This window comes from Rattus rattus, chromosome 2 (assembly GCF_011064425.1).
Source record: "Rattus rattus isolate New Zealand chromosome 2, Rrattus_CSIRO_v1, whole genome shotgun sequence".
NCBI classification, from domain to species: domain Eukaryota; kingdom Metazoa; phylum Chordata; class Mammalia; order Rodentia; family Muridae; genus Rattus; species Rattus rattus.
Window position 1 is genome coordinate 137,829,620 of NC_046155.1, and position 17,265 is coordinate 137,846,884.

The 17,265-nt window shown below is 37.8% G+C and overlaps 1 long non-coding RNA gene across 2 annotated transcripts in view; it reads left to right on the plus strand.

Annotated features, from left to right (window-relative positions):
* The window catches only part of LOC116892021, a 71,523-nt gene that overhangs the window by 48,440 nt on the left and 5,818 nt on the right, over positions 1–17,265 (plus strand). For both annotated transcript variants that reach the window (XR_004386891.1, XR_004386892.1), the window contains exon 2: positions 9,256–9,347. This is a non-coding gene — a long non-coding RNA (uncharacterized LOC116892021). The remainder of the gene's footprint in view (positions 1–9,255; positions 9,348–17,265) is intronic.

Consider the following 17,265-nt stretch of genomic DNA (forward strand, 5'->3'; position numbering starts at 1 on the left):
GCACTCAAGGTCTTTGGATATTGGCCCACTCGGGGGGCATAGGAGCACAGAGCATTGGGTCCCTGTATCCACACTTCTCTTCTATCTCTGTACATAGCCAGCACTCTAGGACCAAGAAGCTCTCCAGTGGCCCCTCTTGTTCTTTCTTGGGCAGTCCCTGACCCAGTGTCCTTTTTCTTTGTATTAGGCACATTGATCTTTAGCCAGGAATTCTCTTCTGTTGCCAGGTACTATCTTCCTAGGTTCCCTAACTACTGTGGCCGGTATATGTTTCTCTCTTGTCTCTTATCTCTCTTTAGCTCTTTAACCTCCTCTTTTTGTTTCTTTTCTTCTCTAGCTTCCTGTTCTTTTTACCTTTTTTTCCTCTTTCTCTTCTACAGTCTCTCTCATATCTTCTGTATCTTCTTTTACAGCTATTAGATGCTGTCCACTTAAGCACACTGTAACTTTACTTTTTCTGTAACTTACACTAACTCTCAGCAACTTAGCTTAACCCTTCAAGTTTCTGTAATTTTTTTCTTTATATCCTTTCTTTATCTTAGCCAAATTGGTGGGGCATTTTCTAGCCCCTCTGAGACCCACCCTTGGAGCCTGGCGGCAGACCTGGCACTCCCTACCTTTAGGCGTATTGAAGTTAACAGGCAGAAGTGAGGGCCTTCCATCCGTGTCTGGAATATTCTTTCTGGCCTCCAGTAGGATTCCGTCTTTCCTCAGTGGTAAAGAAGACCTGTAACAGTTACTAACAAGCATCTTAAATGGGATGGTGAGAAAACAAGAGAATCTTGAGAATAGAGGTCTACTGAAGAGGGCAAACAGCATTTAGTCACACAGCTAAACCAGGAGGCCTTCTTGGACAAAAAGGCCATTGTATAAATAAACACAAGCTTAGATTTTCCCTCAAGGAGTATCTCTCTTCAGTGTCCGCTCTGTGGCTTTGCCTCTCAAGAGAACCAGCCTCCAAATGACACCAGGCTTTTAGTAACAACTAATAACAAAAGGATGGAGAGATGGTTAGAACCTGGTTGCTAGATGCCAGGTGGCTGACAAAAGAATCATAACCAGTTCACCTGGGGCTATCAGGACCTCAGTAGTAGCCCTTTACCAAACTGTCTCACTGGATTAAAGGCCCATGGAAAAGAAAACATTAATCCTGACCTTGGTCACCGCCAAAGCCTGAATTCTAAATCTTGACTGGCAAAACAAAACAAAATTCTTTACAGTTTGTTGTAGATTCTTTGAAACTATTTTAGGGGCTCTTTTTGTCCCCCAACCTGGGGCATTTTGACCACAGGGGCAGGAACTGGCTGCTGTGGGAATAGGATCAAAGGCACTCTCCATGTTAATGATGACCAATGAAAAAAAGTAATTTAATGATGGAGACTGACTCCTCTCTTGGAATAGGGCCAGCAGATAAGGCAGGCTCCCTTAAAGAACTTCTCTTAATGAGCGGTCTCCTTCTGTGAGCAAATGTCAGAAATTCCTTTCTTGTCCTTGTTTTTCTTAGAGTCCTCTCCCACCTCGCTCTCAGCCTTTTCAGATAGTTCCTCCTGTAGCATTTCTAATGTAGCCTGTCCCTTTAAAGTTCTTTGCTCCCAAGCAAAATTTAAATCTTTCCCAGCTTATCACAGCTGTTTACCGTGAGATTTCCAGAGACAGCGAACCAAGATGTAGCAATTCACTAAGAAATCTCTCTATAGTGTTTCTTTTTACCTTAAGCCTTTTTCTTTTAAACAGCTCTTGAAGAGCCAGAAAAATTGGGTGAGACTTGAGAAGTCCCCATGCTTGTTGCAGCAGCTCCGCAGCCAGTTTCTCTTTCCCCTATTGTGTGGGCTTCGAGCACAAGCACAGATAAAACACTATGTTTTAAAAAAATTAACGTTGGCTATCAACCAACACACTGCCACTAGAGCGGGATCCACAAAATTAAGTTTTTTTACTCACTATATTTGTTCTACGCCGGCTTCTAGTACCGGTCGCGGGGCCCTCAGATTCGTTGTGTTGATAAGGGGGTGGAGGAGGACTGGGCGCCCACGGTGTGGGTTCAGGTGTGGGTTCATCTTCATCTGGAAGACCTTCGATGTCAGGATAAATTCGAGGAGTTATCTTCTTCTCCGTCTGCAGCTCCTGGGCTACCAATATGTGTGAGGACGGGAATGGGGATGCCCGGGACGAGGGCTTCAGCCACAGGGGGAGGGTTGGAGGCGAGGTTCTCCCATATCACGATGTAGGGGACCTGATCCGGGTGAGATCCAGGTCCAGGCTGAAAAACAATCTTTTTAATTGACAAAATAATAGCTTTGTCTAGGGTGCCCTCTGTGACCAGCCTGCTCCAAACCTTGGCCACTCAGATGTGCAGTAAGTCTGCCAGCATCCCTTTCTCACTTCCACAGATAAATTTCGAGGTCTAGCTTTAACCTCTGACCAATGATTCAAAGTTTGACTCAACGGGGTGGACACAGACTGTCCCATGGTGAAGAAAAATAGGACCGCCTTGGTAGGAGGAGCTCTCCGTCCCCCTGGTTCCGGAAAGTCACAGTCAGATCTCCTTGACTGTCCTCCCGACTATGTTCGGCTCTTGGAACGTCTTCCAGAGCCTGTAGCACCGGGGCGTCCCCCTGTCCACTGTCAAAAAAAAATTAAGAAGGGTGGTTGTTTGGAGCAGGAATCCTGCATCTACTCCCAGAGTAGGAATCCTGCATCTGCTCTCAGAGTAGGAATCCTGCATCTACTCTCAGGCGCCTATACAGGGTGGGAATCCTTCATCCACCCGTGCACAGGGCAGGAATCCTTCTTCTGCCCAGACAGTGCACTCTCAAGCTAGCTTTCTACAGGGTGGGAATCCTTCTTCCACCCGTGCACAGGGCAGGAATCCTTTTTCTGCCCAGACAGTGCACCAAGACATTAAACCGGTACCAAAAAAAACACAGACTACAAGACTTAATTCACACACACTCACACACACAGCGGCCGCTTTCCAGCACTCACACTAATGTACATCCAAGTGGCATTCGGGGTTCCGGGGGGTCACACTCCGATCCTGGACGAGCCCCCATATGAAAGAGCGTACCCCTAAACGGGGACGTGTCTCTTGCTCCAATCATGGGATGGGGTGCCCCAAGGAATCACGAGTAACCGGTCTTGATGTAACAGCAAGAGGTAGCGTTTATTAACGAGATCCTGGACCGACATGTATCTCACACAGGAGACAGAGGAATCGGCCCCGAGCCTCTTCAGGCAGGGGTTTATATAGGAGAAGCCAGGAGGTTTCGTGTGGTTATCAGCAAGGGAAATGGGTACAAGGTCTCATCTGCAAGCAGTACGTGCGGGCTGGGGTGTTCTCAATATAGGAGAACGTCTTATCTTTATCTGTAGAGCAGGGCGTCATCCGTCTGGATGCCCCCCCCCTTCCTGGAACAATCCCTTGACCTTGTTTTTAGGCTTGGCCGGGCACATCTCAGGCCAGCTCTGTCCTGCCCCCTTATCTGCTGTTCTTTTGCAGTTTTTATGAAGTTTTTATTTTAACTCTTCAGCTCCAAATGGTCCGGCAAGCCCTATAGTCTCCCTCAGGTAGTCCGGACCTTGTTTATGACTAACTTTTTGAAATTTAACTCTTCAGTTGTGCCAGTTTGCAATCCTACCAGCAATTCCCTTTCTCCACATCCTCACCAACATGTGCTGTCACCTGAGGTTTTGATCTTAGCCATTCTGATTGGTGTAAGGTAAAATTTCAGGGTCATTTTGATTTGCATTTCCCTGATAACTAGGGACTTTTAGCACTTCTTTAAGTGGTTCTCATCCATTTCAGATTCCTCTGTTATTAATTTTTTAATTCTATACATACTATATAATTGGAGACTATAGTCATTTAATACATTTGTAGTTCTTGATTCTCCTACAGTAACTATGACTTAGTACCTCTGAGTCTTTACCTAGCTTTCTTGTGCTAAGCAAGTTATTGCTCTTTCTGATCAGGCCAAAATGCAATTAGAGAGGTTGTGCTTTTAACAACACAATACAATTAAGAGATACAATTAAGAGACTGATCAAGTAATATTTGTGAACATATTTGTATATATATATATATATATATATATATATATATATTTATATATGCTTTCAGTAACAATTCTTTGAAAAATGAGGTCATAAATTTGAAGGAGTATGTATAGTAGTAGATGAAGGTGTTTTAAGGAGGAAAGGAAAGGAAGAAATGTTGTACTTACATTATACTATCAAAAATAACAAAAGAGGCTTGAGAGATGTCCCAGTGGTTGAAATAACTATCTGCTCTTCCGGAGATCCTGAGTTCAATCCTCAAAAAACCACCTTTGGGTAACAACCATATATAGTGGAATCTGATGCCCTCTTCAGGGCAGATAGAAAATTCATACACAAAAATTAATAAATCTTTAAAAAGTAAAAATAAGAGTTGTTCCCTCATACACAGATTTATACATACATGAACATGCACACATGTACATAAACATGTGCATGCATGCATGGACACATACACAAAAAGAAGGCAGGATTATTGGAATTAGCATACAATAGTGCTTAAAGCTACAGAGAATTTCATATTAGGTTATAGTAGCTTTAAATAAATGTGTAACATTAATATAATTATGTTGAAAAAATATTTTAGGGAATTGAGGCACCAGAGGAACAACAGTAGATTTTGTACTCTTTATGGTACCTACACGCATACGTGGGTTCAATCCTCAACCCATAATTGAATGTAAGCAGACACACACACACACACACACACACAGAGAGAGAGAGAGAGAGAGAGAGAGAGAGAGAGAGAGAGAGAGAGAGAGAGAGGGGGTAGAGAAAGAGAGAGAAAGAGAGAGAGAGAGATAAAAACACACGTCTGCATATAAAAATTGTGCAAACACAAACACATATCATACACATATACACAGAAGAACAGGCTTTCTCAAGGTTGTCATAGTTTAGTGATAGAGAAAGGGAATTGGCTTTAGAATATTGTATGCTCAGGAATTTTAGAAACACAAAATATTTGCATATCTGTGTTAATAAAATTTTTTATTCAATTAAGGCACAAGGGAAGCAATAGTAGAGTTTATCCTATGGATGCCATGTGACCATTATAAATATACAAATACATACACACAATAATGTAGAGAATGGTTAAAATTTATATAAACTTTGACAGAATTATTATTCTAAAATACCTTTTGAAATATTTCTTTGCCACTTTAGGACACTCCAGGAACACAGAACTCAAAACCATAATTTTTTCCTTTAATGCAATCAGCTCTTTGCAGGGCACTCTAATATACATAAAGTTATAACTGAGGGTGAAGAAGGCTCATGCATATAGTTCCAGAACTGAGAGAAATCAAAACAGGCAGATTTCAAAGAGTATTCAGCAAGTTCTACTTGTCATCCCAGAATCAAAGTCAGAATAGTCCAGAAAAAATGAACTCTTGTTAGCAGCCAGGGTCTAGTTCCAAGTAGACAGACACATGCGCAGGCTCCTGTTTTGGCTGACTCTTTGGTTTGATGTTCATTAGAGCCAGAGTCCACATTCAATTATATTTTATCCATTTTACTTTCAATTTCTCTGCTTCTGCTGTGACAGAGGGTGAGAGGAGAGACAGGTGAAACATCAGCGCTGACAGAAATCTCCCTAGATACAGTAGGTTTTTGATCTCCATCCTTAGGTTTGAGATATCTCTCTTGGTCCTAACTCCATTCTCTATATGAATGTGCACACTCTTGCAGTCACAGGTGAACAGAGTGAATATAAATTCCTGAAGAGAGGGTTTTTGCCAGTCATTCTCCTGGATGGAGTTCAGCTCTCACTGGTTCCAGGCTCTAGCCAGGGCTTAACTACATGATGCTCAGTAGAGAAGGGGGAGTGCTTCTGGGAGTTATAGGAGACAGAGCCAATAGAAGTGTCATTACCGGGGGTGGCATATTGGGATTCCCAAAATTTATCCTTAGAGTCATTCTATACCTTTTTCATCAGTTGAGAATTATTCCTCCAGCTGGGGTCAATGCTTTTCCTTTTAGATATCCCTTTTTGCCCAATTTTTGGTCCTGACTTTATCTGTAAGTAGAGTGATTAATCTCAACTTTTAATATCTAACAGACTGAAGACATGCTGTTCCTCATATTCCCTTCATGACTGACTAAGTAAATAAATGCTATTTAAGTACATTTCTCTCCTGGCTACCTGAGATTCTGAAAGCTTAGAGCTAAAATCAATAATGAGAAATACCCACTATAGGATGGTTCCGTATATTGATGACTTTATTTCATACAGTATATTTTGATGTCATTCTCCCAACTGCTGCCACTTTCGATATTTCATGCTAACCTATACACCTCAATTTACATTCTTTCTTTCTCTGTATTTTGTTAGAAGATAAGCAAACATAGGATTCTACTGCTAAGATTTATCCTCCGCATCATCCTCCTATTACTACTAATACAAAGACAAGTAATGTAGGTTTAAATAAGTAAACATACAGAAGAAAAGTGGTTAAAGAAAAATGACAAGAAACACATAAGTATGAGATACACATGCTCAGATTCACAGAAATCCCATAAAAATACAAAACCAGAAAAGATAAGGTATAGGTTAGGGAACTAAGTATATACAAAGAAATAAATAAAATGCCTGATAAATATTTGGGTACACTAATATCTATGTACACTACTATTTATGATAAGCATTATAAGAAAGAGGACCTATAACAATGCCTTGAGTGCTTTTTGTGGGAATATGGACTTCTGGGCCCTGTGCTTCATAGCTGTTTATATATGCATTGAGAATCTGTTAGAGAAAATAATGTTTCATTTGCTTTTATCTATCAATTAGAGAGAGTTTCTGAATTAGGGATGGGATCTTCTTTCATCATTTTCTTGCATGAAACTCAAATTCCATCTGTCAGAGAACATAGAACTATAATAGTCAAATTATACTTTATTTCCATCCTGATTCCATCAAGGAGTTTCACAGATTTTTTTTCAAGCTATGGTTTATATTTTTGTGCTTTGTGGCAAATACATATGTTTACTCTATCCCTTCTGCATCCTTTATTATCTGGGATTGGGTGTGGGTACAGACTTGTCCATATACCTATGGAAAGAAGACTTCTACCAAAATATCCTTTCTCTTTTATATTTTTATGCTTGAAAATATAATTAAATTACAATATGTCAACTGTTTCTTTTCTCTTCTTATCTTCTATATACTGTTTCACATGTTCCTGCATATTTCTGGCCTCCTTTTTCACTAATTGCTGTTGCATGCATATGCCTACGTATATATTGTTACATATGAACTGTTCAGTCTGTATAATATTGCCTGTATGTTTCTTTTCAGGGCCAATTTGTTTAGAATTGTAATCTTCACTTAGTATGTAGTATGTGATCATTACTATCTGTATCCATCAGTCACTTCAGTGGGGTAAACCATGTATATTAATACAGTTAAATTTCTTGGAGTGACTTTATGAGACCATGAACTACTTTCAATAATATTTATTAATATCATCTTGAGACTACTGTCGGTGCTCTCAGGGGCTCTCAATTTTTTTAATGTTCCGAGTCTTAAAGATAGTCCTTTATGCTACAATGGCCTCAATCCATGAAAATATTTTCATTGCTTCTTCAAATTTTATTTTTGCTACAGTTATTAATTGTCATGTTAATGCCCGTGTTTTCTGATGGTCTTGATGACTCCCTGGGAAGGGTCGTGTGACCCAAAATTAGTCATAACCTACCATTTGAGAACCAGTGCCCTATAATAATTTTGTTTCCCTAATATCCTTTCTTGTGGAATATTTGAGAGGATACAGATTCAAGTTTAGTACTAGTGGTCAAGCGACATATATTAGAGACAATTCAGGAAAGCACATACAACAAAGGAAGTATTTCATAACTTAGAGACCTCTGAGGAAGAAATTTGCATGTTGAAAATTAAAGGAATTATGGATTAATAACACTACCTGTGACAGTTAAGTTATGGTTAGATAGTGACAAGGACTGGAGGGGAGTAGAAGGGTCACATCCTTTTCTATTGTACACAGCATCTTTTTCAAAGTCTTTTCTTTCATCCTGGGTTTCAAGATACTGGCAGTTTCCAGCAGATCTCATGGTAATTAAGTTGGAGTTACAGTACAGTTTTCCTCAGCATGCACTGTATATGCTGTGAGGACTACTGGACCAACTCCAATATGATCTGTCTTGCCAATAGAATCTTTACATTGGGAATTGACCACGGAACTACATGTGTGAATGGGCTATTTTGAGGAAAATGGAGGAGTCAGAGCCTTTAGGATATAATGTAGGAAGTTACATGCTCCTTTTAAAACAAAGTTAACTGGATAACCAAGAGTTACATGGATATATGACTTTATATGAATTCAAATAGTGATTGCTGTAATCTATAATTTCTGTAGTTCAATTATCAGATGGCTGTTTCACCAAATCAATTTTTATTTAAACTGTTTTAAACTTAAATATAAGCTTATGTTAATATGTTGTTATCTCAGAACAGTATATTGTTAAGCTCTCAAAATCTTTTACTCTGAAATGGGAAGTTAAAAGGAATATTTGGTTACACTAATATTTATGTAATTTTCATTGAAAGAGTAGTCATTAAAAAGTAGCCATTGCTCTGTCTGAGCATAAATATGTTTAGATACTCAGACATGTGACTCATTAAAAGTCCATCAACTCCTAAGGGTGCACCCTGGGGTTCATAGTTTGCTGATAACTTATCATGAATTAGAAATGCAGTTAATGAAAATTTCATGTCAGATTAATACTATTTAGTGTTTTTAAAAAATTTATTCTTTGATATTTTCATTCATGTATATAATAAAGCTAATATCTATCATCAATTTACCAAATCCCTTATCCAATATCTTGCCCATCTTCTATAATAATTTTGCCTTTTTTTCAAAACCATTGATTTCAATAAATGCTTTTTATATGTATGCAGGAAGTGACAACACAGGAACCTAAAAAAATGTTACCACATTAAGAGATAGAGAAGGAGACACTAGGGGTGAGGGAAAACATAGGTACTGTGGGACAAATTAATTATGGAAATCTAGAAATGCTCATAAAGCCTACTTTACACAATGTACATGGATTCCAGGAAGTCACTGTTATACTATAAGTGAGTGGTAATTCCTTTGTATTTCTGCACTTACTGTAAAGTGTGACATGTGAGTGGTTCATTGTTGATACATATATGTGTTATCTCTCCCATAGAATAATGTAAGGATGGAGATTTCCTTCATTTTAATATCTACATGGATGAGATTGGTGGCATTAAGAAAGACATTGATGTGGAAACGTAAAGGGTGAGTGCAAACTACATTTAAAAGTAAGATTGATTTCATAATCACATGAATATATAGCATGAAGTTATAAACATCCATTATATACACTAGTTATTTATTCAATAATAATTCTCATCACTAAAAGTCAATTTAATAATTTTGTAATATTGTTGAAATTTTTGCAAGTGTTTTTCTCCTAGGAATTCCTAGTACACTATTGCTGATTCTGTATGTTTTTTCCTAAGAAATGTTATTTCATAGAAAATAGTTAACTAATAATGAGGTGCAGATTTTTATATATCTGATTTAAATTTGATCTGATAGTGTAACATTTTTTTCACTTATCCATTAAAATGAAATAATCACATACCTACTGTTTTCTAGAGATTGCTTCATAAATAAAATATGTTTGAAACTGATATACATGTAAATACAAATATTATGGAAGATTATTATACTTTCCTGAGAAATGATGCATCATTCATGTATCAGACCCACATAGAAGACAGTCTTGTGGAAAACCATGTGGGAAAATCATGGCAAGGAGTTTCTGGCATAATCTGATCAGAATGAAAGTTATCACACACATGTTGATTTACTATATCTGCTGTATAATAACAATTCAGATTCACATAATATATTATTGTGCATATATGGGAAAACATGATACAGTATGAAATATTTTTGAATTTGATAATTTATTTGTTATTTATTTTGAAATTATGTTCAATATATTTAAGTAGGTCATGTGTTGTGATTAGTGTATACACACACACAGTTAGTTAGTTAGTTAGTTAGTTAATTAGTTAGTTAGTTAGTTAGTTAGCTTGTTCTGCTTTAACAACACATCAGATATTGGATATGGCTGCATTCATTAGACACAATTCTGTGTCTTAGTATTAGTGTAGAAGAAGCGTGATTATATTTTTTCTTTTTCTTTTTTTATTAGACAATTTCTTTATTTACATTTCAAAGATTTTTCCCCTCCCAGTTTCATATCTGTAAGCTTCTATCCCTTCCTCCTCCCCGATACGGGTGTCCCCCCATCCACCCCTCCTTATTACCCCCATGACATCCCCCTGCACTGGGGGAAGAAATGGAATTATAATCCTTGGATTTAATTCTGTCTACCTCTATGCTTTATTCACATGTGTTAGAATATGCCCCTTTGTACATTGTCTTAAGTGTTACTTTTGCTGTGATGAAACTTTGTAACTAAAGACTCATCATGGTATATAGGGTTTATGTGGCTTACATTCCCCTATAAGAGTACAATATTGAAATATGTATGGGAAAATACTCAAACAGGGCAATAATCTTGAGGTGGAAGCTGATGTAGACCTCTATGAGGGGTGCTGTTTACTGGTTTGCTCTTATGGCATTGCTCAGCCTGCTTTGTTAGGAATGTAGAACCACCAGCACATAGACTGCATTGCCAACAATGGCTTGACTGTCCCCCATCAAATATTGATTAAGAAAATGTCCTACAATGTTTACCTCAGTCAGATACTATAGAAATATTTTTCAATTAATATTTTTGTCTCTAATGACTCTAGCATTTATCAACTCTACAATAAGCTAGCCAGCCCACACTTGAACTTGTGATAACACTGAAAGAAACACCAACTCTGTCACAAACTGCCAAGCCTCAGTTGCTTGGCTCCAAGAGCTCTTCATGTCTTCAAACATCTCACCACCTGAGTGACTCATGTACTAGCAACTTTGGCTGCAAGCATAATTTATAACCTTCTCTACCTCTTGAAAGCAGCTTCTCTGTGGTAATTTTAAGAAACACAAAAATACTTAATATTAGTGATGCTGAGTTTGTGCTAAGTTTCGAAACATGAGTGAAAGGTCTAGTTCTCCAACTGTCCTTCTCTCTCTAAATATTGTGTCCATGTAGAGGATCGTATGGCAATTCCTATGATGTTTAGAAGAGTTTGACAATAGAACAAAAAGTAATATATCTTAGCATTAGATGGGATGCTCTTTGTCCCTGAATAATTTTGAGAAATGTTGGCTTTTTAAAGTAAATGAAGTGTGATAGATATGTGTGAGTGTGTGTGTGTGTGTGTGTGTGTGTGCACTCGCATATGCATGTGCGTAGGCATGTGTGTGTATATATATATGTATATATATATACATATATATTCTATTAATAATCTTTTTCCATCTTTATTAAATTGGGTATTTCTTATTTACATTTCAAATGTTATTCCCTTTCCTGGTTTCCAGGCCAATATCCCCCTAACCCCTCCCCCTCCCCGTCCCCTTCTATGGGGGTGTTCCCCTCCTCATCCTCCCCACATTACTGCCCTTTCCCCAACAATCCCACTCACTGGTGGTCCAGCCATGGCAGGGCCAAGGGCTTCCCCTTCCACTGGTACCCCTACTAGGTTATTCATTGCTACAGATGAATTTGGAGCCCAGGGTCAGTCCATGTGTGTAGTCTTTGGGTAGTGGCTTAGTCCCTGGAAGCTCTGGTTAGTTGGCATTGTTGTTCATATGGGGTCTCAAGCCCCTTCAGCTCATTCAGTCCTTTCTCTTATTCCTTCAACGGGGATCCCGTTCTCAGTTCAGTGGTTTGTTGTTGGCATTCGCCTATGTATTTGCCATATTCCCATGGTGTCTCTTAGGAGAGATCTACATCCGGTTCCTGTCAGCCTGCACCTCTTTGCTTCATCCATCTTATCTAGTTTGGTGGCTGTATATGTATGGGCCACATGTGGGGCAGGCTCTGAATGGGTATTCCTTCAGCCTCTATTCTAAACTTTGCCTCTCTATTCCCTCCCAGGGGTATTCTTTTATCCTTTTAAAGAAGGAGTGAAGTATCCGCATTTTGGTCATCTTTCTTGAGTTTCATGTATTCTGTGCATCTAGGGTAATTCAAGCATTTGGGCTAATACCCATTTATCAATGAGTGCATGGCATGGTGTTTTTCTGTGATTGGGTTACCTCACTCAGGATGATATTTTCCAGTTCCATCCATTTGCCTATGAATTTCATGTAATCATTGTTTTTGAAAGCTGAGTAGTACTCCATTGTGTACCACATTTTCTGTATCCATTCTTCCATTGAAGGACATCTGGGTTCTTTCCAGCTTCTGGCTATTATGAATAAGGCTGCTATGAACATAGTGGAACATCTGTCTTAAATAATCATAAATACATATTTATAGCTTTAAGAATACTCATTAATTTATGCTGATGTTTTCATTTAATTATGTCATTTATTTCTCATAAAGAGTCTGACTATGCTGATCAGGGATGTTGCAATTAGAGCACTAAAGCCATGCTTTTTCTCAGCATCCTAAGAATTTTACACTGGAGGTGGTCACTATAGTAAATTACGGTATGGCAAAACTTACTTATTTCTTATTTCACTTTTGGTTTTTGATTTCTCATGAAAATTATTATTCTTAGATTGAAGTTTATACTTTTTTATACTCTGAAATTTGCAGAATTAATTATATATATGTACATTTTTATTTCTGAGTGCTTTACACAAGGCTATACCTTCTCAAGAAAATTGCAGATATTCTTGTTAGACTTAAGGACCACACATTGAAAAGGAAAGGTTATGACATTACTGTACCTATGTATAATAGAAGAGAAAGAGTATTGTACATAAAAGGTAAAGCATAGCCAGAGGCAGAAACATCTAGAGGCATAGTCAGAGTCATCCTGACCCTGAGCCCTGTGAAGAGATGTTGAAGAGAAAAAGGAGACAGTAGAGAGGAGAACTGGTTCCAGTAGCCAGAGATCAAAGGTACATAAGGGGCAGATAACCAAAATGTCTGTATTATATAAGGAAGAGCCTGAGAGAGAAGGGTACCCAGTCCCTGGCCTGGAGTTTTCAGGGTAAAGGGCAGGATATACAAATCATGCTTTGTAACAGGTAGTAACTAGGGAATACTGAAAGAGCTTGGATGCCAAGTCTGCTCTACTATGCGATTTGTCTCTGGTTGGAGACTTAACACCCATGAACTGTCTAAAGAAAGACCCTTAGGGCAACAGAAAATGGAGATGTCAAAGGTGGACATTTCTTGGTTACTTTTCAACATAGAGAAATACTGCCCTACAAAGATCTGCACATATGCTACCTTTATACATAATATATGATTTTTCTCCTGTGTGTTGGAAGGTTTTATTTTCATTACTGACTTGTATTGTTTCCAAGTTATTACCAGTAGCCATGATGATCTCTAATTTTCTTCCCCTTTAGACTTTCATCTCTTTTAAGATAAAGTTGACCACATGGAATGATTTTGAATGTGGCATTTTTTTTGTGCACCATCTTTCATTTAGTTGCTATTTTGTTACCATTATTCTCAAGGAAACTACCTGAGTAGTCAGAGAATGAAAGGTAGCAACTGCCATATGAGTGTCCAGCAATATAGACTAGGGAGCCCTCATGGCTTTCCTCAGTCTTGACCATAGAACAAGTTTGCATTTGTGGAAAAATGAATGCAGGTGTGGTTTATACATGTAGATACCAGGACTACAATCTTCTGTCTGCAACAATGCTTCAATGGAGTTCACAAATAGTGTAAATAAATATCTGTGAGACACACATGCACTATCCCTCCCACCTTGATAGTGAAAAAAACTAAAAAAGAAAACAATACATTTTTTCAAGTAGATTTTATTTAGAGGAATGCCCTTTCAGATTTTCATAAGTAATTTTATACCTGAGATGCTAATTAGATATATTGAAAGTAATATCTAGCGTACCCTCCATTGTTATCTGCCAAACCAATTCCAGCTCAGTTAGTTATCTTCATTCAAAGGGAAGTAACATACCCATTAGATCTCCTTTTTTCTCTTTTCTTCTACATCTTTACACTTTCATCTTATCATTGCTTACAAATACAGTGCATGAACATGAACACAAGAGCAACATAACAGATTCAAGCAATTAACAATTTAGAGTTTGTTATACACAATAGAGAAAAACTTGGTGCCATCCATATTGGCATGGGAACTTGTCATGTCATCTTGTTACTCATCTACAGTCATCTTCGTTATTGATATTGTATGGCTACATCTTCACCGTAATAAATAGAACAGCAGATATCCTCTTACTCTGGATCTCACATTCTTTTATGTATCCCATAAAGAATGATTTCTAATGTTTTGTGTGCTATGTAGTTTCTTTCTCTCTAATTTATTCATCACCATTGAACACCACACACTTATTTATTCTGTGCATTTTAAGTAGTTGATAATTATGTCTTGGACTTCATATGATAAAAATGACTTATTTATCTGAGAGTAGGGCCTACACTAAACTTTCATAACAATACAATTACAGAGGTGAATGCTAGCAGTCAAACATTGAACTGAGAATCGGGTCCCCATTGGAGAAGTTAGTGGAAGGATTGAAGGAGCTGAAGGAACTTGCAACTCCATAAGAACAATACCAACCAAACAGTGTTTCCGGGTACTAAACCACCACCCAAAGAGTATACATGGACAGACCCATTGCTCATGTTGCATATGTAGCAGAGGATGAACTTGTTGGGCACCAATGGGAGGAAAAGCCCTTGTTCCTGCCAAGGCTGGACACCCCCCATTAGAGGGGAATGTCACAGTGGGAAGGCTGGAAGGTTGGGTAGTTGGAGGTGGAACACCCTCATAGAAGAAGGGGTTGGGAGATGGGATAGGAGGTTTATTGATGGGAAACTGGGAAAAGGGATAACATTTGAAATGTAAACAAAGTATCCAATATTAAAAAATACTTAAAATGGAGCTATAAATTATGTTTTAAAATTGTAGTAGTAATCTCTTCTCTGGGATCCATAACCTCAATGAAGAGTTGTCCAGGTGTACAGCGTCCAGCATAATTGATGTCCTTAATCATGATGTGTCTACTTTAGTGACCAGAAATATAAAACATTCAACATTGCCTTAGAGCCACAAAACCTCTAGTGGCCTAGAAAGGGATAAGATTACCAAATTGATGACATGGGGAAGATCATAAAATCATGAAGTCTACCTAGAAGTTTTGTAGCAATGTTATCTGCACTGTTCACCTAAACATAGCGTGGTGGTAAGGAATATACAAAATAGAAAACTGAATGACATAGATAAAAATCTTTTATTTTAACATAAAAATTCTAAACCAAACATTATTGAAAAATAAATTGAATATTCTCCAGGTATTTGACAGATACATAGGCAATATGTTGCCTGAATCATGCATCAGAATTCTCTGTGTTTCTAATTTTCTACTACATGATTGGGGCTCACAGCAAAACAGCACAGATACTTCTCAATTTCCTGCATTTTCAGTTCAGTATTCAGAAAGTTAAAATAAAATATTGAGAAGATCAAAGAAAAGATTTATGGATGTGGTAGGCTAGGGGTGGAGTGTTGGATGTTTACATGGAGTGAGAGACCTTGTGGTCCTTGAATAATACTCAGTTTGTTACTTTCTCTTTTAGATCAGATTATGAAAGGATGCAGTTTTTACACAGTCAGCACCATTCATGCCTTGAATATGAACTTGCTATAAAAGAAACCATTATTCATAAAATATATGTCAAAGTCAAGGCATAATGGTATGGGCAAGCAGTCCAGGACATGAGGGGACTTCACAGATATATCTCTGTTTTGTTAGCCTGCCAGCCTAGAAAACTTGGTAAAGTCAGGGCCATTGAGAAACCCTGTATCAACTGATCTTGGTTTACTGTACATTTGTGTCTTAACAGAATTTCCTGGGCATGAGAGAAACTTTAACACATGAACTCCTAAGTACACTCACATGACTTGTGCCAGATGAAGCCACAAAATATTCCAATATGGCTATAAAAGTGACTTGAAAAGTTCCACACTTGTTTGAGTAGTCATTGGCACTTGATAGACAGCTGGAGATGGGAGAGTTAAGGTTTCTTTAGTTATGCTCCCCCGAGAGGCCTCCCATTCTAATATAGTTGTTTCACATCCATGTATATGCTGACAGTACTAAATTGGTAAATTGGTTCCTTTGGTAAACGAGAGAGAGGGGGGAGGGAGGGAGGGAGGGAGGGGGAGGGAGAGGAGAGAGAGAGAGAGAGAGAGAGAGAGAGAGAGAGAGATAACATTAAGTTGAGATAGATTGTGATTTTACTGATAATGCAGGAGTCTATAAACTATAAATCATGATGTTTATTAACAAAAATATTTTTTTTTCTGATCATGGATTCTCCCTAAATTTCTCCCAAGTCATTCATACATTCCCAACCCATCAAAAACATGCCTTTTCCCCCTCTAATTTGTATGAAAAGAAACAGAAAAATAAGAAGGCAAAAAAAATCAAGAATGGATAAAAACACAGAAAGAAAAAAAGTTTAAAGACAAAGTAATAAAATAGCATGCACACTATGCAGAGATATATGCACAGAGAGAATACCTATAAATAAAAGTTTGGAAACAATAATGAATAAACAACAAAAGAGTAAGGTTTAAAAATGTGTATACAAAGCATTGTGTGAATTGTTTTTCCAAAATTAGTAGCATTTATTTTGAGTTATCAGTTTATTGCAGGGCATGAGATTGCCCCCTATTAGTGTAGTTTGTAATTCATTGAAATTCCTGTAATTTTTTTTGGTGAGTTATTGTCAGTTAGAGATAGGGTTATAGTTAAGGATGGGAGCCAACTTCTTTTTTTCTTCTCAGTCCTGGGATGCTTTCTGTATTTGTCCTGTATAGACACGTGAATGTTACTATGGTCTTTGTGAGCTCATATATCAGTATTTTTGTGTCTACAGGCATTTCATCATTTGTGTTTCCCATCCACATTGAGTCTCAATTTCATATTTGAAATAATTCTTAAATTATTTCTTTACGATATGAACATTGTAATATACTCCACACCAATTTGGAAAATTGCTAGTTGAGGGCTATAACCTATGATATACTTAGTTAATAGAAGTGAGTTTTTGAAGGGCACTATAATA